The following is a 27412-nucleotide window of genomic DNA, read 5'->3' as shown; positions in this document are numbered from 1 at the left end:
GATTAATACTTTATCTCTGTTGCTTGAATATTATTTATTGCGCCACAGAACGCGATATAATTAATTTGGGCTAGTCCGTTACTGTTAATGCCGACGTGTCCTGTAAAAGGTAACATTACCGCTGGAGATAAACACTTTACGCCATAAGGGTGGGAGTAAAAAAAATCTCAGGCAAAGCTAGCAAGAATACGCCATCTAATGAACGGCTAACTGGCCCCAACTTATGCTTTCAAATGTAAGCGCATTTACCAGCGATTATCGAAATTTAGGTGAGGGCCTACGTGCGGTTTGGAGGTCATTGGAGTCATGACTGCCCCACCCCCCGCTCCCTTTTGTACATTTTTCAGTTAGCATTTATATTTTTACATACAACAATTTTGAAGTTTCTTAGAGAATCTATTCGCTTGCATAACTATAGCCTGCAGCCCTGTGTTCAAAATCGTAGTCCTCAGTCATTCTGATAATGGCGAATGCACACTTAGATTTAGTGAGCTGTATTATGTACTATACAGTAACATAGATAAATTACAAGCAGTATTAGGTTGTAGCCTTTGTATGTTCTACTGTTAGTGTTATTAAAACACAGGCAATTGCGATACATTAAAAGAGGGACTGATGGTTTATTATATTTTGCAGGGGAGGGCACAGTAAGAAAGAAATTCTAACACCCCACCACCACCACATGCCCTAAACCTAAAGATCCATGTCTCTCAAAATCAGAATATATGTGTCCAATATGACAGCATATAGTCAAGTTAAACGCACAAACCTTCTCAATATCTCCCTTAAGTCTCAAATTACGAAAATAACTGAAGTTATCAAATCTGAACTGGACTGTGTTACATATACATTATTTTTTAGAGGTTTTCTTCTCTGTCTGTCAGGTACAAATTTTGATTTTAAATTACCTTCCCCATTAGCTAGAGACATAGCTCAGATCTGGATGGCAATGAAATATTAATTCGCTTTATTGTCGGTCTGTGAAATTCTCGGGGGTGGAATTGAGTAAGGGTGTAACACCTGAAAACTCGGTTGCTTTGCATTTCCGGCGTGTTTGCAGGTAGTATTGGAATTCATTAGAGATGATATGCAAGCGAATAGGCACAGCTGAGCAGGAAGAGAGGAAAAGGAGATGGACAGAGGGAGGGGGTGAAGGAATGTGTGCCGTATATGAAACATATATATGCACAGGTGAAACTGCAGGTAAAAGTCTAGTGCAGATATAAATAATTATTTAAATAATATTTGTAATGTAACACCTTTTTAAATTGGAATACTAAAAATATATAATATTTTTTCCTTCCTACGGATTGCTAATCCCATAGAGGTGAAAATATTTGAATGTGAAGTCTTTTAGATAGTAGGTTTTATGAGCAAAAATGTTCAGTAATTCCAATACATAACTGATGCACGAGTTGTTCACCTCCTAACTGTTATCTATGGCATACACTACCACGTTTTTCATTATTGTTGATAGCTGCTAACAATTCACAGTCATATTTTTTCGGAACTATCTATATGGGATCAGGAGTCCGTGTGGGGCTAGAAAAAAAGCAGGATACACTTTTTTGTCCGATTTAAAACGTGTATATTAAATATTTATTTTTATTTCAATAATTATTAATGACTACAGCCGTACAGTTAAATTGTTGAAGAACAACGCAAGACGACAGAAAAGTTTCTGCCAGAAAATCTCTTCATTTACTTTTGCAATATTAACTGTTTTCATCTTCATCTTCAGCCATCAAGCGAGTAAAATGTAATCAGAAAATAAGTTTCCTTGTATCTTCTAAAATACAGAACGCGATTTCACCAACAGATCTGAATACTTTTACGTAATGAGTACACTGATATTCCTACTCTATCTCAAAATTCATCGATACCGCCGAAAACGGCCGACTAAAATTTTGTGACTGTGCTACAGGGAAAAAGGTTTGGTTTGTTTCAAATGATTAGGAATCATTGTGGGTAAAGAGCCAAATAAGTGTTGGGTAATAATACTATTACATATTTTCTGTTATTTGTGACTTTCGTCATGCACTTAATCAGTGTTCGAACGAGTGATGGACATGGTAAGCATTGTGAATTGCTACTATTATTAATGAACTGTAATTTGTAATTCCTTCTACAACTATAAATTCGGTAACCAAGTAGTTATTAACTGGTGGATAAAAACTTGATCCTGAATAATACCGACATGGCAGAAACTTTCTGTGCTATACGCAACCCACTGCATCACACACACATTGTTAAGTACTAATGCACGCCACTCAACTGTTCGTTAGAAAATTGCAACGAATACCTAAAAACGGCCTTGAAGAATGACGTAGTACTAGGGTGTTGGTGAGCATAATTTCTAAAAGACTCATATTCATGAATATCCTATGTACTAAGCAATTAACAGTTTTACTCACACACACACACACACACACACACACACACACACACACACACACACACTCACTATCAAGCACATGACGACATGGGAGGCGTATGATAAAACTAAACACATTTAGTCGTCTTCAGAGTAATCTCCTGCGGCCACAAGCCAACCAGAAACACTGAACTGAAGAATTATATCAGTGTTACAGCTTCCATTATCATCAATATAATGGGACATCCATAATTGGGAGAGGAATGAGGCAGAGGCAGTTCATAGCACCAGAAGCATTCTCACCAGACTAGACCGAAGTCTAAAACACTCCATAAGATGTATCAATTAAATACACGGCTACCACATTAGTTTTTGTGATGTCATTGTAATGTTTTCCTGCAGCGTAGAATAAATTCAGAACTAGTGGCAGAATTTAAAAGGAAAGGTCGAAAGTAGGAAAGATGAAAATTAACTGCAATAAAATTAAAATAAACTATTGCCAAAAAATCGGAAAAATTTTAAAATTTGATCTGGATCAGTAGATAAAAGTGATGAGTTACTTTATTCAGTGCAGTCGAAAACAAGTAATTCATGTACAAGGAAAGAAATAATATAGCATAAAATATGTCCTGCAGCGCTTTCTGAAAACTAAATGGTGTTGAAACAATAATCCGGATGCATGTGTGAAACGAGTGTTAGAGTGTATTAATAGTTTTTTTGCACAGCAGTGAACATGAATTTCAGTGCAATAGTCATCAAAAAACTGAGGTTTTCTCAGCAGGCAATGGAGAGACGACGTTGATATTTAGTGCAAGAGAGAAATACAAATCAATAGATCAGAAAACAATTTGAAGAAGAGGGTGTAGCTACGACTGAGATGAAAATTAAGATGCGTGAAAAACATATTCGTGGAAATGGACAAAAAGTGGACCAAGACAGTTCTTTGATGGATTCCAAGGCCTAGATGTTGAGCTAGGAAAGTGGGAAGGTAATGTTTGAAAATCTGCGACATCGTATTGTTCAAGCTGTGAATTCGATAACGAGAAACCAGCTGCTTCGTGTGTGGCACGAAATGAGCATCCGTTTTGATATTTATTGTGTAACATATAGTGTTCGCATAGAATGCATAAAAATTAGAACTTTTTCTTTCTATGAAGTTTGGAATTGTGTTTATATATTTTGTAGTTTGGAAGCAATAAATGTTTGGAATCTCTTTCTTCTTTTTTTTAATAGCCATGTATTTCGCGACTGGGTTGAAGAACATACTGGCTAATTCGAAGGCATGATTTGGCCACCCAAGTCTCCCGACATTTATGGGATATAATCTAGAGGTCAGTCCGTGCACAAAGGTCTGCACCAGCGACACTTCCGCAATTACGGACAACTATAGACACAGCATGGCTCGATATTTCTTCAGGGGACTTCCAAAGATTTCTTGAGTCCATTCCACGTCGAGTAAAAGGAGGTCCTGCACAATATTACGAGGAATCCCATGACTTTTGTCACCTCAGTGTATACGCAAATAGATGAAGACCGTGGTCAACGGTTAAGTCTTAAAGTGTTCTTTATCTTGGAGTTTCAACATTCCACCTAGGCGTGGCCTACACCTAAACAGGATTGGGAAGTGAAGATTGGTACAGCTGGTTCATGAAAGTATAGGGTGTGGATCTCGGGCTACACAGGGTCAAATACCTGTTGTGATGGGTAGACAAAGTAAGTCTCTTTTAGGGTAAATCCTGCCTAAAGAGAATCTCCAGCAGTTTAAAAAATACTGAAACAATCACTCACAAGGCGTATTTTAACACTCCAAACATCACACATGCAGAGTAAGCAAATGAAACTCTCAACGAAGATTACGACTACTTGGCTATTTGGAAGTAGCCAATGACGGAAATTCAAATTGTGAACCTTCGTGACTTTCTTGAAGATACTGACTCCACTGTAAATGCTACAGATAAAGGCCATGCATGTCTAATGTCGATCATATTCTTGCACATGCAGCAATGATACACTTAGAAATTCTGTTTGTGCTTCGTGACGACTACATTATGTCTTTTCCTTCTCATCTGCACATTCAGATGAAATATAATTGCTGGACACTGCACTAGCCTGATACAGTTTAGTAACGACACAAAGAAACACTCTTGGATCTGATAGTCTTTGGTTAGGAAATCATCTACTCTATTGCCTCAGAGCCTTCCCTGGTAGCATGCCTGAATAAAATCTAACAGCGCAGCGCTAGTAACCCTGCCGGATATCTTGCCGGTCTGTTGGTGGGTGAACTGATTGCTCTAACAATGGGCCTGGGAGGTCTCACGGCATGTAACACTAATTTCATCACCACTTCATCTGAGATATCGGAGTCCTTAAACTAACATACAATTGTTGACGCATTCAAGAAAATAAAGATAACCCAAAAAACATAACGATTAGTCTGAATAGAGTGTCACTTTTTTTTACGGGGGTACCACACAAGACATTTTGGATCCTTTGGCCCAACGTTTGGTCCTCAAGTTGTTCCGTCATGCTCTAACGACGACGTGATATCTTTACCGCGACTAATATTACGAGATGACGGGTGGCACAGTGGTAGGATCCCCACTGAATCGCCGCCCGGAGTGAACGAGCTGTTCTAGGCGCTACAGTCTGGAACCGCGCGACCGCTACGGGCGCAGGTTCGAATCCTGCCTCGGTCATGGATGTGTGTGATGTCCTTAGGTTAGTTAGGTTTAAGTAGTTCTAAGTTCTAGGGGACTGATGTCCTCAGAAGTTAAGTCCCATAGTGCTCGGAGCCATTTGAACCCACCGTATCCGGCCGTCACGAACTTCTTCATGGGGCACTTTAAACAGTAAGCTCTGAACCCTGAGATGTTGCTTTCGTCTTGCTTCCTACGGTACGCTGACGACACATTCTCGATGCGCCTCACAGTGAAAATGCTCCCCGCCAGTTCGTCGATAACATGAGCGGTGTCCCTCCCAACATTAAATTTACTATCGAGCTGCAGAGATGCCAAGCTACCGTTCTTTGAGGTTTTAGTTGTGCGGAAGGGGGCAGCCAGCTTGGTCATTGAATGTACAGGAAAACAACACACACTGATCGGTAACTGAACACAAGTAGCTTTTCTGAAGACGACCTCCTACAGTTTGAATTGTAGCATTTGAGACGAGTGTTTAGAAGAAATGGTAACGGCAAGGGAGTCATTTCAAACGATTTCCCATGCCACTGACTAAAGATGCCTTGTGAACCGGCGGAAGAAGCGAAGCGGGCTGCATCTGGACAACGAGCAGCAAGACAAGATGTGTGCTGCATAGACATACACCAGCGTCCCAGCCCTCCTCCAAGATACAGTACAGCCAGTTAAAGACGGCTTACCTCTTTGTGTGTCAGATGTGTATGAAGTCATCTACGAATGTGGAAGCATCTGTAAGGCTTTACAGTCTAGAATCAGTATACCAGTCAGGCAAAAATCGCCTTGAGCATTGAAGCAATCATCCCAACAACTCACCATGTTGAAGATACCCGTTTGGTAAAACAATGTGTCCTCTCACATGAGGAAGTCCGTAACTGTCTGTTGCACATCCTCGTCAGACAGGATTCGTCGACCTTTCAAGGTTATTTTTTATGGACCGAAGGCATGATAATCATATGGGGAGCGATCAGTCCTACAAGGCGGGAGGTCCACTGTGTGAGTAGAGTTAGCGCAACGTCTGTATTGCGATATTTGCGATATTAGCATATGCATTATTATGGAGCAGCATCTCTGCCTGTCGTAATTTTCCAGACCGTGTCACCTTAAAACCACGCCGTAATTTCTCCAGAGCTGTGATATAACGTTCCCCCGTCTTGGAGACACGCGGTTCCTTAAAATTAACAAGAAAAGGGGCCCCCGGCAACCGAATAACGGAGTGAGCATCACTTTTCCAGCAGATGGCTCGCTCTCGAACAACCCACAATTATGGTTTTCGACAGACATGTTGTCCCATACATATTCTTTATACTCTGATGGATGTCTACCAGGTTTTGTCCTTCAGCAGCCACGAAAACAATAACAGCACGTTGGTCCTGTTTAGACCCATTTTGTAATAACGTCGCACACTGTTTACGTTTCCGTATTTGTCGCACGCAAGTCGGTAAGACAAGAACGCCACACTACTCCCCTGCCTACGTGTCGGTGCTTGTATACCAGCATCAGAGTCGCACTGCGTTGCATATATGCTGCAGCAGTGTCCTCAAAAGGAAACTTTTTGATCGCCCCCTTATACAGGGTGGTCCATTGATAGTGGCCGGGCCAAATATCTCACGAAATAAGCGTCAAACGAAAAAACTACAGATACGAAACTTGTCTAGCTTGAAGGGGAAAACCAGACAGCGCTATGGGTTGCCCGCTAGATGGCGCTGCCATAGGTCAAACGGATATCAATTGCGTTTTTTTAAAAATAGGAAACCCTCATTTCTTATTACATATTCGTGTAGTGCCTAAAAAAATATGAATGTTTTAGTTGGACCACTTTTTCGCTTTGTGATAGATGGCGCTCTAACAGTCACAAACGTGTAAGTACGTGGTATCACGTAACATTCTGCCAGTGCGGACGGTATTTGCTTCGTGATTCATTACCTGTGTTAAAATGGACCGATTACCAATTGCGGAAAAGGTCGATATCGTGTTGATGAATGGCTATTGTGATCAAAATGCCCAACGGGCGTGTGCTATGTATGCTGCTCGGTATCCTGGACGGCATCATGCAAGTACCCGGACCGTTCGCCGGATAGTTACGTTACTTAAGGAAACAGTAAGTGTTCAGCCACATGTTAAACTTCAAATTATGATGCCCAAGTAGGTGTTTTAGCTGCTGTCGCGACTAATCCGCACATCAGTAGCAAACAAATTGCGCGAGAATCGGGAACCTCAAAAACGTCGGTGTTGAGAATGCCACATCAACATCGATTGCACCCGCATCATATGACTATGCACTACGAGTTGCATGGCGACGACTTTGAACGTCATGTACAGTTCTGGCACTGGGCACAAGAGAACCTACGGGATGACAGATTTTTTGCACGCGTTTTATTTAGCGACAAAGCGTCATTCACCAACAGCGGTAACGTAAATCGACATAATATGCACTACTGGGCAACGGAAAATCGACGATGGTTGCGACAAGTGGAACATCAGCGACCTTGGCGGGTTAATGTATGGTGCGGCATTATGGGAGGAAGGATAACTGGCCGCCATTTTATCGATGGCAATCTAAATGGTGTAATGTATGCCGATTTCCTATGTAATGTTCTACCGATGTTACCACAAGATGTTTCACTGCATGACAGAATGGCGATGTACTTCCAACATGATGGATGTCCGGCACATAGCTCGCGTGCGGTTGAAGCTGTATTGAATAGCATATTTCATGACAGGTGGATTGGTCGTCAAAGCATCATACCATGACCCGTACGTTCACCGGATCTGACGTGCCCGGATTTCTTTCTGTGGGGAAAGTTGAAGGATATTTGCTATCGTGATCCACCGACAACGCCTGACAACACGCAAATTGTCAATGCATGTGCGAACATTACGGAAGGCGAACTACCCGCTGTTGAGAGGAATGTCGTTACACGTATTGCCAAGTGCATTGATGTTGACGGACATCATTTTGAGCATTTATTGCATTAATGTGGTATTTACAGGTAATCACTCTGTAACAGCATGCGTTCTCAGGAATGATCACAATGGTACATGTATCACATTGGAACATCCGAAATAAAATTTTCAAACGCACCTACGTTCTGTATTTTCATATAAAAACCTACCTGTTACCAACTGCTCGTCTAAAATTGTGAGCCACATGTTTGTGACTCTTACAGCGCCATCTATCACAAACCGAAAACAGTGGTCCAACTAAAACATTCACATTTCCTTACTTACTACATGAATATGTATTAAAAATGGGGGTTCCTATTTAAAAAAAAAAACGCAGTTGATATCTGTTTGACCTATGGCAGCGCCATCTAGTGGGCCAACCATAGCGCCATCTGGTTTCCCCCTTCAAGCTAGACGAGTTTCGTTCTTTGCAGTTTTTTAGTTTGACGCTTATTTCGTGAGATATTTGGCCGGGTCACTATCAATGGACCACCCTGTATACACCCTATACTCATCAACCTATTTGCACTGTTGCTGAGCCGAGTACTGAGTACACGCGAAATGTTAAACAAAGGGAGCCTGAGAAGCTGAACATTGCCTGGAAAACCGACATAACATACAATTTGAAAAATCGAGGGTCTTGACTCATGCAAACATCATATTGTGATTGCGTTGTAAAGGAGGCGGCCCTTCTCGCACATGCGTCAATCCGGCCCTGTCTGGAAGTTTCCATCGTGCCTGTATAACCGGAACTCCATGGCAGCCCTTGTCAGTGGTTTTACTCCTGACCACGATGGTGGAGACAGTTGTCGGTATCTCTAGTGGTTTACTCGAAGTCACGCGGTTTGAAAATCGAGAAGATTTTATTTATCTACCATATAATCTACAAGCATCGTTTGTGTGACAAAACTTCTCGCAAATACCGTCTCAACATACTCGCCATCTGTAAATACATGTTGCACGCCTAAAAGATACAGTAAATTTGGTCAACAAATCACAGTCACAGCTGTAAAATTCTATTATATAGTCTGAAGCACGCCTTCACAACTTGAACTTCAACACAAAAACGACAATCGATAAATAAAGCCATAGCAACTGGATTATCAATAGGCGAAATGAAAACTTACCTCTGTAACCATCTGTACCTCGATAGTCACATGGTTCTCAACCTTTTTGAGTTTGTGGTTCCCCTGGCCAACTAAGTTGTGTCCGAGGCTCTCCTATAGTATACCTTTTAAACACTGGAATAATCAACAAAAAATGTTATGACAAAATATAACCTCACTGTGACGCTCGAGCTTGCTTCTAAAACTTATGAAATTATGGTACCAAATGAGATACAATTACCCTCAGTTATTTCTCCATACAAAGTCTTGATCTGTACTTGGTTTTAGCGACAAGCACAGCTGGAAAACTACTCTCGCAAAGACAGGAGATTGCGAAACGAATTAATACCTTCAGTTCTTTCTTGCTCCAGTTTGGAATGTTTATTACTGACTACCAAAATGTTGACAATCTCAGTGATGAAAACTTCAGTTTTAATGAAGAATTTGATGAAAGTTCTATAAGCTCGTCCTCTTCTGCAGTACCGAACTTAGGAGCAGGATCACTACTGAAGGGATTTTGAACAGCCTCAAACCTATCACAGTTTTCATGGAAGTGTTTTTCAGAATGGACACGACGTTCAAATAAATGACTTCAATTATAGAAAAAATATCTGCTGTAACACCTATCTCATTGTCATTTACAAAATGCTGCAAATATTTGTTGCTCGGTAAGATACATTGTAAGGACGAAAGAAGAGCTTTATTCGAGATTTTCGCCTGCTTAGAAATTTATTTTGCTCTTTCATTTGAGTCAGTACTCTACAAAAATAATCTCTTGGTTTGACCGAATCGTTCTTACAAACATCATCTAAATGATGCGCTAATTTGGTAGGCCACATGCATTCAACAGAAAGTACTTTCAAATACAAAAGACACTGTGGATGCTGTTCGTGGTTCACAACAGTGCACGTTAAACTAAGCATCTTCATTGCCATTTTCCTTGTTGTCCTCAGTATGTTCTCGCTTTTTACTTTCGCTTGAGAAATTTAAAAACTTTTCTTCAGTTTATCGCCCTTAGCAATTGAATAACAAAAGTCACACTTAAGTAAAATCTTGATGAAAACACAACATTCACTGCTAGTGGTAAGTGCAAGGGGCAATAGTCCAGCTCCAAGTTTGTAACTACTTACGCAGGCTGGGCAACATGTGAAGTATAATTTCTCCGAGGCCAGATCGAATGACACAAGAAATATAATTTGCCACAACTTTCTTCTTTGCCACCAGCTACGAGACAAATCCACGGAGGGCCAAGTGCAGGGCGCCGCGGAGCACAGGTTCAGTACCCCTGCTATAATCAATAAAAACTGCCTATATGATATGTTGTTGCTGTGGTCTTCATTCCTGAGACTGGTTTGATGCAGCTCTCCATGCTACTCTATCCTGTGCAAGTTTCTTCAGGTCTCAGTACCTACTTCAACCTACATCCTTCTGTATCTGTTTAATGTATGCATCTCTTGGTCTCCCTCTACGATTTTTACGCTACACGCTGCCCTCCAATAATAAATTGGTGATCTCTTGATGCCTCAGAATATGTCCTACCAAGCTACCCCTTCCCCTAGTCTAGTTATGCCACGTATTTCTCTTCTCCCCAATTCTATTCAATATCTCCTCAATAGTTACATGATCCACCCATCTGAGCTTCAGCATTCCTCTGTAGCACCACATTTCTAAAGCTTCTATTCTCTTCTTGTCTAAACTATTTATCGTCCACGTTTCACTTCCATACATGGCTACATTCCATACAAATACTTTCAGAAACGACTTCCTGACACTTAAATCTATACTCGATGTTAGCAAATTTCTCTTCTTTAGAAAAGCTTTCCTTGCCATTGACAGTCTACATTTTATGTCGTCTCTACTTCGACCGTCATCAGTTCGTTTGCTCCCCAAATAGCGAAACTCCTTTACTACTTTAAGTGTCTCATTTCCTAATCTAATTCCTACAGCATCACCTGATTTAATTTGACTGTATTCCATTATCCTAGTTTTGCTTTTGTTGATGTTCATCTTATATCCTTCTTTCAAGACACTGTCCATTCCGTTCAACTGCTCTTGCAAGTCCTTTGCTGTCTCTGACAGAATTACAATTTCATCGGCGAACCTTGAAGTTTTCATTTCTTCTGCATTGATTTTAATACCTACTCCGAATTTTTCTTTTGTTTCCTTTACTGCTTGCTCAATATACAGATTGAATAAGATCGGGGATAGGCTACAACCCTGTCTCACTTCCTTCACAACCACTGCTTCCATTTCATGCCAATCGACTCTTGTAACTGCTATCTGGTTTCTGCACAAATTGTAAATAGCCTTTCGCTCCCTGTATTTTACCCCTGCCACCTCCAGAATTTCAATGAGAGTATTCCAGTCGACATTGTCAAAAGCTTTCTCTAAGTCTGCAAATGTTAGAAACGTAGGTTTGCCTTTCCTTGATCTATTTTCTAAGTCGTAGGGTCAGTATTGTCTCACGTGTTCCAACATTTCTACGGAATTCAGACTGATCTTCCCCGAGGTCGGCTTCTACCAGTTTTTCGAAATGTCTGTAAAAATTCGTGTTAGTATTTTGCAGCTGTGACATATTAAACTGATAGTTCGGTACTATATGATATATGGAATGTTTAATTAGAATTGGTTTACACTGCCACCCCTAAAATATTTACTATTCCTCTTCGAACATCCTGTATCCCTTCCTGTAAATTAACTCCCAGATAGTCTAGACGACAGTTTACGTCACGTCTACCTTGCACACTGGCCCGCCCGCCCCGCTAGCACGTCACGGCTGTCACTGTCTGCCTTCTACCCGCGCGCACGCTCGTCTGTCAATTAGCTGCATTCCGGGTTCCCAAACGCAGTGCGTCCAACCGCCACACTCGCTGACGCTGCGTCATGAATTCATACAGCGGTTCCCTTTCAGGGAAACCTCATTGATGTTTACTGCCCTCTTTGAACACGTCGCATTCATTGCTCCAACTACGAAAAGAAGCACTGTTCGTTAGGAAGAAAACGCAGCTGGGAAAGGGAAGTTATTTCTGCTCTGTTATTCACACATTTTGGGCAAAGGGAGATAATCTCGTATGTGGTCCTCATGAAGAATGTCCAAGTGCTGTTGGGCAGTTTGGTGCGTAAGAGTGAACACAGCGACTAAAAGGACACAGGCAATACCAAAAGGCGAGTAATACGAACCAAGTCGCACCAAATCTGCCGTAATGTAGAGGCTGTGGAGTAGGAGCTTTTAATGCTTGTAGCTCGTCATAGTTTGCCTCTGACACTATGTCAGACCGTGTCCCATTTCGGTAATATTTGGACAGAGTGGTTTTGTTAGAAGAATTCTGAAATGGTCTGAACTGTCATTGAATTGTTACATAAGTCACAGCATTCTCTACCTAATATCTTCAGAAACGCTGCGTATAAAACCGGGATTTTCCCTGGGTCATACCTCGCGTTCTGTTGGTGAAAGAAATGGAGGTCACGTGTTTTGGATAGTCCTTGGGATATGGACCGTTTGTATACGAAACAGAAGAATTGTCTTACTTTATTTATCCTACAGTCCAGGGCCAAAACTTTGAATATTACACGCTTACACCGCCTTAGGGTTGAGTTGGGTTGTTTTGGGGGAGATCTCATCGGATTAAAGAACGATCGGGAAGGAAGTCGGCCTTGCCATTTTCAAAGAAACCATCCCAGCATTTGCCTGAAGAGATTTAGGGGAATCACGGAAAACCTAAATCAGGATGGCCGGACGCCCGAATGCGAGTCCAGTGTGCTACCCACTGCGCCACCTCTCTCGGTCCCAGCTTAGGCAAATGAAGCTAATGGCTTGGTCTATTTTACACTAGATGTTATCTACAGTGCACATTAAGATACTTATGGAGGCACAATTTACCTCACGGGCGATTCCTGAGAAACATGGAGTTCTGGCACCACTAACATTCCTAACATCCCGGTCTCGAAGAAAATTTTCTTGAAATTGTCATCCATTTTGGAAACACAGAGGTTAAAAATTACCCTACTTGTATACGAAAGGACGCACATAGAATACGGCTTGAGGTGAAGAACGTTGTTTCTAAAGTGTTTCCGTTATCATCAGAAGGGTCCTGGAAACACCATGTTCTAAAATTTTTGTGTATATGAAATCTGGTCTGAGATGTAAAATAGGTTTTCCGCCATTCCAATTTCACATAAGAAAATTATCAAAATTTTACTCACACCTGAAGGTATTTTCGTGTGAGTGACATGCGCTGCTGTGGCAAGGAAAAGAAGGAAACAAAGGGAAAAATGCTATCGGAGCAAAAAGAAAGAAGTGTCAATTACTCCTGTTTCTAAGACTGACTGAAAAGTGGGGTACGAGGTGCCTGATTCTACCTTCCTCAGCACCTTTACAACCTTTTTTTCAAAAATTATGGCATGCGAATATATTCCCGTTTTTTATGGTGAGAGAGAAGTAGAGAGCGGCAGTGGAAACTAAAAGAAAAGGTAATAAATACAGAAAGATAGTAGGCAGTAGTAGTTGGAGAGAAGGAGACAATGGTAGCGAGAAAGAAAGAGAGGGACACAGTGGCACCGGAACATAGCTGACAGTGACAGGTCATTGTTAGGAAATGAATGAAGGAGGCATTGCCATTGGGACAGGAATAAATAGGAGCAGAAAGTGGAAGTGGGCGAGAGCCAGTGATAAAGAGAAACAGGTTCTGTGATATTGACAGCGAAGAAGAGAGCGATAGTACGGAGAAGAGACCGCAGCAGTGGGAAGGAATGACTGAAATAGTAGCAGAGAGAGAGAGAGAGAGAGAGAGAGAGAGAGAGATGGAGACAGTGATAGTGAGTGGTGGTGGTGGTAGTAGTAGTAGTAGTAGTAGTAGTAGTAGTAGTAGGAGGAGGAGGAGGAGGAGGATAGAACGAAGGAGATTTGCTGTGAGACAGGGGCCAGGTACGGAAAGATACAAAGAGATAATGACAATTAATTGGGCTGAATGAGTGAGAGAGAGAGAATGGCAAGTAGGTATGAGCGACTTACGGCTATGGACTAGTATGTATGACTAAGTTACAACTAGCGGAGCTTGGGGGGAGTGAGAGGTGAGTTGGATATTAAAAAGAGCGCGTGTATGTTCGCATTGCAAAATTTTTGGGAACATTTTTGAAGGTTCTGAGGTAGATGGTACCCGACCTTCAGTCAAAGTCTTTTAATCAACAGGAGCCTTTTCTTGGGCGCCGATAGGAGCATTTCTCCGCTGGTCATACTGTTTAGGTAACAGTGAAGAAAGATAATTATTTCCTCATTTACCAGCATTAATGCAACGAGCAGAAGGACGTTATTGTAGCGCCACATTATCTACCAACCTGCGTTGTCAACCCGATTCTTTACAAGTGCTAAGTTCACGCTGTTAAAGTAGAAAACAGTTTACGGCTTTAATTTGTTAACCCCAGCAGACGTATGGACTCCATAGGAGTAACGCTTTGTATACATGTATACCGGTTCGACGTATAAGTCTTTGTTTTCCTCCTTAGTTAGGATATAAGATGACGATTGTAATCATTAGCGAACGATCTGGGTGATAACAGAAGCTGAGAAACCACTTATTAGAGAACGATTTGGGTGATAACAGAAGCTGAGAAACCACTTACCGGGTGTGTTCCTGCTGCTCTTCAGACGTCGACGTTGTGGGAAGCGTCGTATACCAACATCCTGAAACAGGGGAAATATTTTAATACCACTGTTTATAGCTTTGCATGCTAAACATAGATAACAACTGGCTACACGCTACAAGTGCGGCTGAGAAACGCAACGGTTTTGGCCAAACTTGACTGTTACGCAAGCCCTGAATACCTCGTGTGCACGAAGAGGCGACCCATAACTTCAAAAAAAACAACTCGTATGAGTTGAAAAAACATATTCCATCCAATAACTACAGACAGCAAAAATTTGTTTACTCAAAGTTGACGTACGTCCATCTACAACGTCAGGACATTAGTAGAGTACAACATCACATGTACAAAACCGTTACAACTTATATGTTATGAAAATTATAAACATATGCTGTTGTTTTCAGATGTACTGATGAAGACAATAAACCCGAAATAAGCTTATATACTAAAAGAATATCAAGCAGCATACTGTCAACCATTTCTCTGTGTAAAACAAGATTGGTAGCTGTTAAATCTGTAACACGGTTTAAATTTTTCGTACTCTTAAAACCTGTTATTCAGTCACTGACTTTACATTGAAAAGCCACATACGTCATCAAGAAAGAAGGAAGAGCGACTATGGTTCAATATCCCATCTATGAAAAGGTATTTGGTGACCGACCTGAAGTTCGAATTGGGGCAGGTAATTAGTCGAAACCTTTTGAACGCTACCATTCTGCCATTTGCCTTGACTGACTTACGGAAACCTGCCGAACTAACACTACCGCAAGAAATGGTACTGAGGAGAAATGGCTCAGTCACAGCCTAGGAAATTTTTTACAGAATAAATTTTTATTCTGCACCTGCGTGGGTACTAATGTTAAAATTTTTGACAGACCAAAACAATCCACTACGCCATTTGACCGCAGCATTCTCTCTCCCAGAAGTGCTAGTCCTTAATAGTATGCAGAAGCAACTCTGTGAATTCTGGAAGATAGAAGATATATTGATGAAGGAAAGAAAATGAGAACTCTTCATGAGTCGTGCCTGGATAGCTAAGTCGATAAAGCATTCGACTATGAAAGTCTAAAGTTGTGGATTCGAGTTCCAGACTGATACATACACTATTAATCTGTCAGGAAGTTTGAAATTACTCAACTTCTTCACTACAGCTAGGTTTATGTGCCTATAGATGGGCTGACCTCAGACGCCTCAGTTATAATGTCAAACATAAATAACACAAAACTTAGCCATTTCTCATAACGCACTGTAAAGAATGATGGGTTAGAGTTCGTATCTTTACTTCATTGTAATTGGTTGCCTGTTGGAGAATACTCAGTGTTGTAGAACACTCAGTATAATGTCGTTTATTGAAACTGAACTACACTTCTCAAACAAGCACTATATACACACAAAAACAAATAACTTGTAGATAACCGTTCATCAAGAGCGTCGGCGAGGTCCGTCGGAGCTGGACCTAGCTCGGCGAGGAACTGGCTGTACTGCTGCTGCGCTCGCCTTATAAAGCTGTCGGAGGCCAGCGGAGTACTCCAACTTTCCCTGTATCTGTGAGGCGACCTCTGCAGAAAAAGGTTCGCATTACTCTCTAGCAAGTTCTGTTTGTTTTTTTAAGAATTGTTTTCCTCTTGGTTGCGCCTGCAAGTGCTTGTGTATGTTATATGGTACACAGGGGTGTCTTGAGTGCAGTCTGCCTGGCAGGGGTCGTCTGTGGCAGACGTAACACCTGTCGTTCGCAAAACCTGAGAAGTAGATTTTGCGGTATTTAGTATCCGCGTCCACGCTGTACATGTTGGCAGCCAGGCAAGAAATATTTTAGAGAATTGGTTTAAAAAATTTATTTCAAAGGCCCAGTCAAATCTTTACAAGTCTACTCCCAGAGCAAATTACGCTGTCCCTACGTGACACAAGTTGCCTGTCTTTAAAAACCGATGCAGTTCTGTCCAGTTAAAGCTGATGACAAGACACGCCTTGAGCCCTCTGCTGAAACTGCTAGCGAATTCACGCCATTGGTTTTAGCCAATAGCATGAATGGGATACAGATCACGTGTGTGGACCCTGGAGTGATCTGCGGAGCGGAACACAGTTGCCTCTCTCTCTCTCTCTCTCTCTCGTAATCCAGACTTCGAGCAGAACAGACGTCTTCTTGGAAATCATAGCCTCTAGGTCTGCTTTTCACGACCGGCCACTAACGTAAGTTAACATGAATCGCTTCCCCTTCTGTTGCCCTTTTCAATTAATTGTTCGACCTCCTAGACTGGCCTAAACCTGGTAACTTCCGACACTAGGCGCGCCCCTTGTACACTGTACATTGAGATAAAAAAAAGTTCAAATGTGTGTGAAATCTTATAGGACTTAACTGCTAAGGTCATCAGTCCCTAAGCTTACACACTACTTAACCTAAATTATCCTAAGGACAAACACACACACCCATGCCGGAGGGAGGACTCGAACCTCCGCCGGGACCAGCAGCACAGTCCATGACTGCAGAGCCTTAGACCGTCGGCTAATCCCGCACTGCGTACATTGAAATACATCCTCTTTATTGTACCTAATTTCCTGTTTTGTCATTTAATGGCAGCCCTGGATGCCCACTCTCTAATCATGACCACTCGATCTCCTGCACCCATTCTCCCTGCCCACGTAACATTTACAACGAATCGTAACGTGGCTTGCGATGAGTAGATGAAGGTGTAGATTTAGTCTCACCCAAATATCATCAAATAGAGGTAGACATTATAGCGTTTTTCACCATTTACTTCACGAATTTGTCATCGAATGAATTAAGCGACAACTGTGAACGGAACAGAGCTATACACAACGTTTACAACCTTTCTCTTTGGACAGTAAATGAGCAAATTGTTCCACCTGGTTACTGGGGAGCAAGCCACATGAAATCGCCCTCTTCTGAGGCCAACCACTTGCAGTGTCTCGATCTGTAACTACTTCACCACCATACATAGGGTATATTTTACTAGAAAATGTAGATACTTGAATGTATCACGCAGGTCTCAGGTGTGGTAGAGATCCTGAGAATTAACATGACTTGCCCTTACCGCCCAGTTAAAATTGTGGGCTACATGTACATTCAGCTTCAAGGATTAGAACAACCATCTCGCTCAGCAGCCCAGTTGCAGAACAAAGCTTTTATACGATGTTTCAGATAAGGAGTTTTACTCTGTTTTTACAAAAGAATAAGAGAAAATAATACTTATTTAGATAGGTAAATGTAAGAAACGTTCCGATTTATGTGGAAATATGCAGTCGTTTAGTTTATTTAGTCATTTTCCAGAGACATGCAGCGGAGAGTTACCATTTTCAAATGAAAAATTATTTTTTTCTATTGTGTAGCTGATGTACAGGTTGATTATAATTAAACTTTCAACCCGCTGTAGAAATAACACCACTGATCAGAATGACGTCAAATTGCAACGGAATATTATCGGAGAAGGGGGAAAACGTATGGCAGAAGAAGAATAAATAGTTACAAAATGTAGCAACAGATGGCGCTGTAAACATAATTTAATAGTGGTCGACTACAAATAACAAACGAATCATACAACTATGCCTAAGGTGTACGTTTGACGTTAAACAAACTGTACTACACAGCGTGCATGGGTGGATAGGTGTGATACTCTTACTTACGTAAGCCCGTCCACCACGGCAGTCATATCACATAGTATGGAAAAATTGGTTTTTAACTGTCCTGAGCCTAAAAACCGCATAAAAGCATCACTCAAAATCAAATCGGATTATTAATTTCCATGTGACTGGCGCAAAACATGTTTAATATGTTGTCCAGCATTTTCTGCAACAAGTTCGTATCGAGAAACAGCGTGTTCCACAACAGATTTAAGTGTTTCCGGGGTCACGTTCAGAATTTGTTGCGCAATGCGTGCCTTCAATGCAGCTAATTTTGCAGTCGGAACACTGAACACAACAGCGTTCATATAGCCCCACCGCCAGAAGTCACACGGATTAAGGTCAGGCGTTCAGGACGACCATGCTGTAGGGAAATGGCGGCTGACAATTCTAGCATTTCTTGCATAAAAATTAACCCATCCACACATCCACGCTGTTGGAGGGCTGGAATGACGTCGCTGCGCAAATGACACTCATAGCGTTTAACAGTGACGGTACAGGTGACAGAACCGGAAACACATGTCTCTTCCAGAGAGTATGGCCCTTTGATAAATGATGCCGTAAACCCGCACCAAACAGCGAAAATGGCTCTGAGCACTATGCAACTTAACTTCTGAGGTCATCAGTCGCCTAGAACTTAGAACTACTTAAACCTAGCTAACCTAAGGACATCACACACATCCATGCCCGAGGCAGAATTCGAACCTGCGACCGTAGCGGCCGCTCGGTTCCAGTCTGTATCGCCCAGAACAGCACGGCCACTCCGGCCGGCACCGATCAGTGATCTTTTCATGATGAAGTGGTACTGGTTGATTTGTGTGTGAATTTTCCGTTGCCGATATTCGATAATTTTGTGTGTTGACATATCCTGTCAGATGAAAGTGGGCTCATCTGTCCACAATATCTTCCACGGCCAATCATTGTCCACTTCCATGCGAGCAAGAAATTCTATAGCAAAGGTGTCTGTTACTGGCAGGTCAACAGGAAGCTACTCGTAGACATGGGTTATTTTGAATGGATAGCAAAGAAGGATGTTTCGTGGGATTTTACGCTCATGGGTATGTTCAATGTTCGGGCAGTTCTCTGTGCAGTACACGTTTGCTCACCAACACTCATCTCCTTCTGCATTGCCGTAGCCACTGCTTCCACTGACGCTAAATCAATTCATTTCCTCCCTCTACCAGGTTGCACACCAAAATAACCCGTCTTTTCGATTTTCATAACCATTTTCTCCAAATCTTGGGCAGTCATCGGACCAACGCCTTTTGTCAAACCCTTTAGTGTCAGGAACTTCTGCAGAGCGACGGGTGTACAGTCGTCATTCTTGTAATACAGCTTTACAAGCAGACCTTAATCCTGCATTCAGACAGTCATGGCAAACATTGGAAACGCGAAAGGAGGAAAACGCGTGTACCCGGGGTGTTTATACCATCTTCAATGTGTCGTGCGCATGACAGGTGTTTTCATATACTTATTCTAACACGCACAGAGCCATATATTGATCAATTTTCACACTACTTTTGCTGCCATACGTTTTCCCCCTTCTGCGATAACACTCCGTTGCCATTTGAAGTCATTCCAGTGGTGTTATTTCTACACCGTTTTGAAAGTTTAACTTTAATTGTAATCACCCTGTATTTAAACCAACTGAGTACAAATAAATGTCGATAAAATTTGTAATTTTAGTTTGGGAGCTAGAAGCGTTCAAAATTTTACGTGAGGTGGTAACGAGATGTACGTAATTGGCTATGTTTACATGGATACTCTAGAGTTGGAGGGGTACAAATATCCATCTGAACAGAGTCAGTCATATAGAGCATGTCGCATTCACCCTTAGAAAGTTTCAATGCCACTAGCTTCCTAACCGATTTTGATGGCAATTTCATCGAAATGGATTTGTACACAGTTACTTTAAAAACATTAGCTGTTTGATAGAAAAATAAAGTTCGTTGCAGTAACACTCTGAATAATAAAAAAGTTAAAAGAACTAGGTTCATGATTCTGCGTAACGAGTAAAATTCCTTGCGATTACCAGTGTAAATAAAGATGTAACCATAAGAACAACACTACACTGTATACTCGCCAACAGCGACAATTCTCAAATGAACTCACAGAGCACAATCTGCATGGTTATCAATACGTGACGACCGGCACTGCGGATTATGTACTTGGTTTGGACGTTTGCAATGACAGAATATATATGACTCTCATCCCGGAATTGCAGCTAATCTGAATATGATCGCAGGCCTGTGTTGGAAAGAAACACATCTGCTACGTTCATGTAAAATTTTATCTCAGGTGCTTCAGTAATGTACCAACAATTGAGTGACATTCTCATATACAAACTTCATCCAAATAAGGAGTCCTCTGAGCTTTTACGGTCAGAATTATTAAGATGACAGACGATCTTCATCTAATTGCTTTCACATCAGTAGCAAAATGTCAGAAATCAATGATTTGTTTTCTTATTGCGCAAAGTAACTTATGCATTACGGCAACAACTAAAGTTGGTAGCAGCTGTTCAAAGAGACGGCCGCTAGTCTCAAGCGCATTAGTCTGTAAAATATTTCCGCACTCTCTCAATAATCCCTTCTGTCTTTTGAACCTTGGCACAGGTAGCTCCTCTTTGGTTTTTATTGGCATTTCAGTCGCCAATAAATTGATACAACTCGTTAGAAAAGAATCTAAGTGAAATCCGGCGATTGCTACGGCCAAGAATTAAGATCCTCACTTTTAGTTTAATGATGATGTTGTCTGTTATTCAGATGCTCACTGACAATAATAGAAAAGTTGGAGGGTGCGCCGGCGTGTTTAAATCACATCCTCTCGCAAATAACAACATGTATAGTGTCCATCAACTATGAGAGCACGTGTCGAATGAACACCAGCTAACGTGCACTAACAGGGCGGTAGAAAATACGGCCCTACTAATTGATCTTGTAACATACCAGCGTGAAGTTGACAGAGAATCGTTGCCGCTGATCTGAGACAAGTGTGGCGCATGGATTTTCCTCAACCCGGACATGACTTTTGCGGCCTTTGAAAATTTAATCAGTGTTGGAAGAGTCTTTATCCTTGAAGAGTACTAACAGTGGGAAGCTTCACACGGCAGTACTGCTCCGGCTAATCCACCGACAGAGTTCAACTACAGCTCATAAAAAGTCTGTCCGCATTACTTGCACACACAGTTTTTAGCAGGGGTGTTATTGGCGCCCCACCAGTACTCTCTGCAATTTATTCTTGGAGGTCTGCATTTCCCTGTCAAGCTGGCTGGTAATCATTGAAGAACGTTCTGCCACGCAATCTTGCGCCACCTCTTTCAATTTTACTCTGTGAATAGCTCTGTTTGTCGAGTACATGACCAGCTCTCTACGAGTTGCGCGGCCCATCTTCTTTTAAGTTTCCACAAACGGTGATAAAAGTCGTCTAGTTAGGACAAGGTCTGTTTTCTTTGTACATTCTTTGTGTTTTCCGACCACCGCTACGTCACACATTAAACGCACGTCTACAGATTTCTGTAAAGAGCAATGTTGCAACATCGAATACCAGTCGCGCAAGTGGATTCGTGTTTTCCTGCCCGTAAGGCCACAGCTCGTAGTAATCGCCGAGAAGTAATCGAGTGAAACAGAAGTGATATCTGGCGTTCGCCAAGTAAGTATTACAGGTTCTTTGCTGTCTTGATCTTTACGTACGATTTAGGTGAGGATCTGAGTAGACCTCTTAGAATGTTTCAATACAATGCTCTCGTTTCACTTCTACTAAAATCATGAGAAGATCTATGCGAATTATGCTAGATATCTGCATAGTGCAAAAGTGTCAGTTGCACTTGAAAAAAAAGTGAAGTTCCCCCCATGAGTACCAGATGGAAAATCCGTTAAATTTCGATTACACGGTAAATTACACATATTTAAAGGTTGATGATTCAACTACATACGTGGGGACTACAATTACGAATTATTTAAATTGGACGGATCACGTAGAAAATGGTGTGGGTAAGGCGAACCAAAAGACAATTTTATTGGCAGAACACTTAGAGGATGCTACAAATATAGTAAACAGCCTACCTACACTACCTTTGTCGTCCTGTTGTGTGGTGCTGGTGGTGCTGCTGTGCTGTCTGGAATCATCAGGTGAGATTGAAGGGGGAGTTGGGGGGGGGGGGGGGGGGGAGGGGTTCTGAAAAACTTCACAGAGCGGCAGCTGTTTTTGTATTACTGCGAAGCTGGGGAGAGACCGTCACGGATGTAAAAAGCGAATTGGAGTGTCAGTGAATTAAACAAAGGTGTTTTCGTTGCGACGAGATCTTTTCACGAAATATCGATCACGAAGTTTCTCCTGGGAATGCGTAAATATTTTGTTGAGACCCACTTGCATAGGGACAAACGACTATCGTGATAAAAATAAGAGAAGTCACAGTTCACACGGAAAGCTTTACATGCCTAAAGTGCCATTTGAGAGTAGAACGATCAACAATCTGAAATTGGTTCTACGGGAAATGTGCCAAACACTGAACTGTGAATTGCAGAATACCCACGTAGATGTAGGTGGTAGGATCCGCGGAAACACTTCGCAGACGATTATGTATCACATTTCAAGGTAGCGCCACCAACGAATACTGCGACAGGTCACTGTTGTTGTTTTTTTTTTATAAAAGATAAACATTTTACCAACACATACTTCATACTGTCGTACTGAAGACCTCGTACCACTTGAAATATTTATTTCTGACATTGGGTCATCATCTCCAAATTGTCAGTTTAGGACTGTCTACCATATCTATAATTTTGACACATTGTACAAGAATCACACTGAATAACGTAGGGACGTCGATGAAAGTTCGGAACTGTCTCAGCCCCTGTGTTGATCCCTACACCGAGAAGAAGCAGTCGTGGATCTGAACATCTGCTCTGAGAGTAGTGCCTCTTGTCATAGAGTTGCTGCATGGCACACTTCAGTTTGCATACTTTTTACTGTAGTTGGCAGCGGCACAATATGAATGGCTGTCGTTTTAAAATGGTAGGCAATTTATAAACGGCAATAGGCCCTTCATGGTACCAGACACGTGAGCTAAGTTCATCCACTTACATACACATCGACACCACGTTATTTCTAGACGCGGTGGAACCGAAAATCACATAAAAAATTTCGGAGGTTGTTCAAGGATATTTTATGAGTACTTAGCCATAACGGATAACTAGTCACTGATGGCCCGGTCCAGACTGCAAGTCTAATTACGATTTAAACGGTTTGTTATCGCAGTTAACTTGGTTTCTGATAGAATACCGTCACAACAGCGAAATACCTGTGATATGCAGCCACCAAAACGAACGATACAAAACACAGAGTAGCGCAGGAACCTTCATATGCGAAAGTACTGTGATGTGGTTGCTGTCGCTGAGGGAACACCTCAGCACTGCGACCTTACACCGCTCTTCCACTGCGTTCACTGAAACCGTACTTGAGGTGCAAATCGGATATTTTTTATCAGTACATCTGTCCTTGCCGCTGTACGAGCACCATCAATGTACAACTCAACACTTCCAGTAAGACAAAAAAGAAACAGACCTGAACAGCATTCAATGTAGGCCTGAGTGCGACGAGCAAAGTGGACGATATAGTTGTCTACAGCAAATACAATGTATTTTTGAAATAAGTTTGTTTCCAAACGGGACACACTGCTATACGGTCATATTTTGCACAGTTGTGAAGATATGAAGATAAATGGTGGTAAGAAACCAAACGAAATGGAATTACTGTGTAAGGAGCCACTCGGGATCACTTGCCCTATGCCAAAATTTTTGGTAAAAATCCGTGAACAAGCTCCGAAATTTTGTCGATAATTGGGATACTACGTTCCCTCTCCTATATGAATGCAACAACACGTTCTGGTGTAATTCTTTGTGAATAGAAGGCACTTTATGTTAGGAAACTGGTTCCGGTAACAAAGTGAGTGGTTTTTAATTTTAAAAAATAAATGAATAACTCCGTCCTTTAAGATATCTTTTGTATGCTGACCTGCAGCTGCGATTTGTATATAATGCAGTGTAATAAAATTACAATTGTCCACCAGAGTTTGTTTTTTTATATCTTTTTGATTTACTGTCACCGGTTCCAAGTATAGTTCATTTTTCGATAGTACGCAATAAGACCGTTACAACGTCAACGTACAAATATAACAATACAAACCTACACCCCATTTGAAAAATATAATTTACGAACATACTGCGTTCCGCTTCAAAATGAGCCACGTTCGAAACCGGTAGCAATAAATAGAAAAGATACAAAAAAAAACAGCTCTGGTCGACTATCATTACACTGCACTCTACAAAATGTGTCCATGGTGAAATTTCTCCTACGCAAATTAAGCTGTAATACAAGACGTACTGCTGTTCCTAACGCTTCGTCTCCTAATAGTGGAGATATCATCAGAGACTACAAAGACTGACACAGTCTCAAAGAAGCTCACATGTCGACCGTACGAACTTCCCCACACCGATTTGATTCACATTGACAGAGTGTATAGGGTACGACTAGGACCTCAACATTTCTGAACAGGAAGGTGCAAGTCTCAACCGTTTTCGAGAAAAACGAGTTTGAAAATTTTAGACGTGCTTATATATTCTGTATGGTCACCGGTATTCAAGAAATGTACAGCTGAGCGAGTAAGCGGATAGTTTCACAAGCGCGACAAATCTGGCTGGAATCTGCTATCGGTCTTTTTTTATTCCCACGTTATTCTGACAACGTGCAGTATTAGTCCTTCGCAAATGAAACGTCCTCAGCTGCTGCAGCCCAGCAGAATTTATTTTTACATGCGAGTGAAGTACCATATAAAACGGCTAAAAAACTGCGAATACACTATCGAACAGAATAGAGACATAGCTTTTCGAGAAGACTTAATAAAAATTCAATCAGCCATCTGTATCAATATCACCGATTATTAATATGCTTAAATATGTGAGCTATGCCGCTAAATTTTGAGATGAACAAGAACCGTTTATGAATATAAACCAAGTTTGTTTTGCTATAGACACATTGAAAAATCATGTGCATGCAAGGCGATCATAAAACGTCCTGTATGTAGCACCGTTTTCCATATCCCGACATTCAGTATCATCCTGATTCTTGCAGTCCTCCATAGGTTACATATTATACTTGTCGCAAATGTAGATTCAATAATATAAACAAAATGACTATACTGATTTGATTGAAACCTCTCATATATTCTTTCTCCTTGCGAAAAAGTTTTTCTCTTTTTTTCAGGCTGAATATTATTTGATAATAGATGACACACTGACAATTTTCACGGTGATAGTAAGTCTGTTGTTAGAACTATGTGGGAATAAAATAAGTGCTAGCAGGATCCAGAGGCCTCGTGCTTATGAAACTAAGAACCTACTCCCTCGGACTGCTAGAATATTTGCGATCATACAAAGTATATAAGCACGCCTAAAGTTTTCAGACACTATCTTCTTGAAAAAGGTTGAGGTTTGCGTCTGCATCTTCATACATTCGAAGTCCTACGCACCCTTTTAATGTGAATCAGATGTGCGAGGAGAGATCCGTAAGGTCTCCCTGTCAGCAAGCAAAACTGTTTGTACATATCCGCGCTATGGTTGGGTCGTGACGTCATCAGACTGCTGCCTACGATATCAAACACGTGGATAATGGTGAAGAACTGGAATTGTTTAGTTTGTTTAGCACTAAGGCCCACAGCTTGTCTATCGTCAATCCTTATTTTCTGTCAAAAATTGTTTTGTGTTCTGAATTTCTATGTGCCCTCCGTACATCCTAGCCCACTAATAATTAGGAATTTATAAAAACATCGTACCAGAGAAACGAATTTGTTGGTTTCCTATACCAAACTGCATGATACTGACCGGCTGGTCTATCCATTTGTCACAGTTGACAACAGCTCAGACGTTCCATAAGCCAGGTGGTAATTCTTGTTTTTATAGTTACTATGTACACGTGGTCGAATGCGCAAAGAGGTGTGGCAAATAGAGGGCATAGGCTCTTCGCACCGAATAAATATTCACGCACCTTCCTCGTTAGTTGAAACACTTTGGCTACTCGTGCCTTTTTAGCACTCTGCAGATGCAATCTGTGACTGTTTTTAGAAAAGGAAGAAAAAGTTATATTCGGATGGAGTCGCTAACCTCCTACTTAAAACTGATAAGGATAAAATGAAAATGGCGTCAAGTGAAGTGCCGTTTCTTGGTACACTCGATGTGAATTCTGAGATAGTTTCAGACACAGAGAGCTACAGTTTGACACACTTCGGTGGAGAATTACATTTGAAATAAATTCGTGGTGGAGGCACACCATGCCCTTTCGTCTGCTGACTGTGTTCGCGACTCTAGAGGCAAGACGCACTCGCAGCGTCGGTCACATCCCTAAGGAGAGTCTGGCCCTCTTTTGCAAGCGCAGAAGTAATTTCCCTCCGAGGCGGACCTCCCGGTGACAGGAGGTACTGCAGCCTTCGACGTTAAGCTCGTGACAGTTCACACGGCGGGAAAATTCATACACACAAGCAGATGTCGCGTAGCAAGCGAGGATATGAAGGATTCAATATCAGCCATGTTTGCTTACCGAGTGTGCCAGCTCTGTACGCTTCTGACGTGTGCTCGGCACTTTCATTTAATGGTACTGCCGTAGACATAATATTGGAAAGGGAATCCGCTCTGCTTCGCGAGGAGAACAGGGAAGCTACCGTCAAAACCGAGCAGCAACACACATTTCTCAAAGTTGCGCATAATCAAAACATTTGAATCAATAGACACTGTAGTTTGCAAAGCCCGACCTGATTCCATTCGTTGTCGTGTGGACATATAAAGGACCGAATGCCACTAAAAATAAAATGAATCAACTTCACCGGACAATAAAGAAAGTGGCAGCATTATTCACCACTGAGTCAGTAAATTTTAATGAAAAATAGTTAAAGCCATATTTCTCCTACTTTTGAAGCTATGTATATCGCTATTCCTTCCGAACTCTCTTGGATTAGGAAGAGAAAA

The 27412-nt window shown here is 41.6% G+C and overlaps 1 long non-coding RNA gene across 1 annotated transcript in view; it reads right to left on the bottom strand.

The window, feature by feature from the left end:
- Positions 1-27412, bottom strand: part of LOC126334935 (uncharacterized) — a 631345-nt gene that overhangs the window by 311878 nt on the left and 292055 nt on the right. Inside the window, exon 2 of the long non-coding RNA XR_007564789.1 lies at positions 14736-14796. This is a non-coding gene — a long non-coding RNA (uncharacterized LOC126334935). The remainder of the gene's footprint in view (positions 1-14735; positions 14797-27412) is intronic.

Source organism: Schistocerca gregaria, chromosome 2, assembly GCF_023897955.1.
Source record: "Schistocerca gregaria isolate iqSchGreg1 chromosome 2, iqSchGreg1.2, whole genome shotgun sequence".
Classification (NCBI taxonomy): Eukaryota; Metazoa; Arthropoda; class Insecta; order Orthoptera; family Acrididae; genus Schistocerca; species Schistocerca gregaria.
Note: the sequence above shows the minus strand (reverse complement) of the source record. Positions and strands in the feature narration are given on the sequence as shown.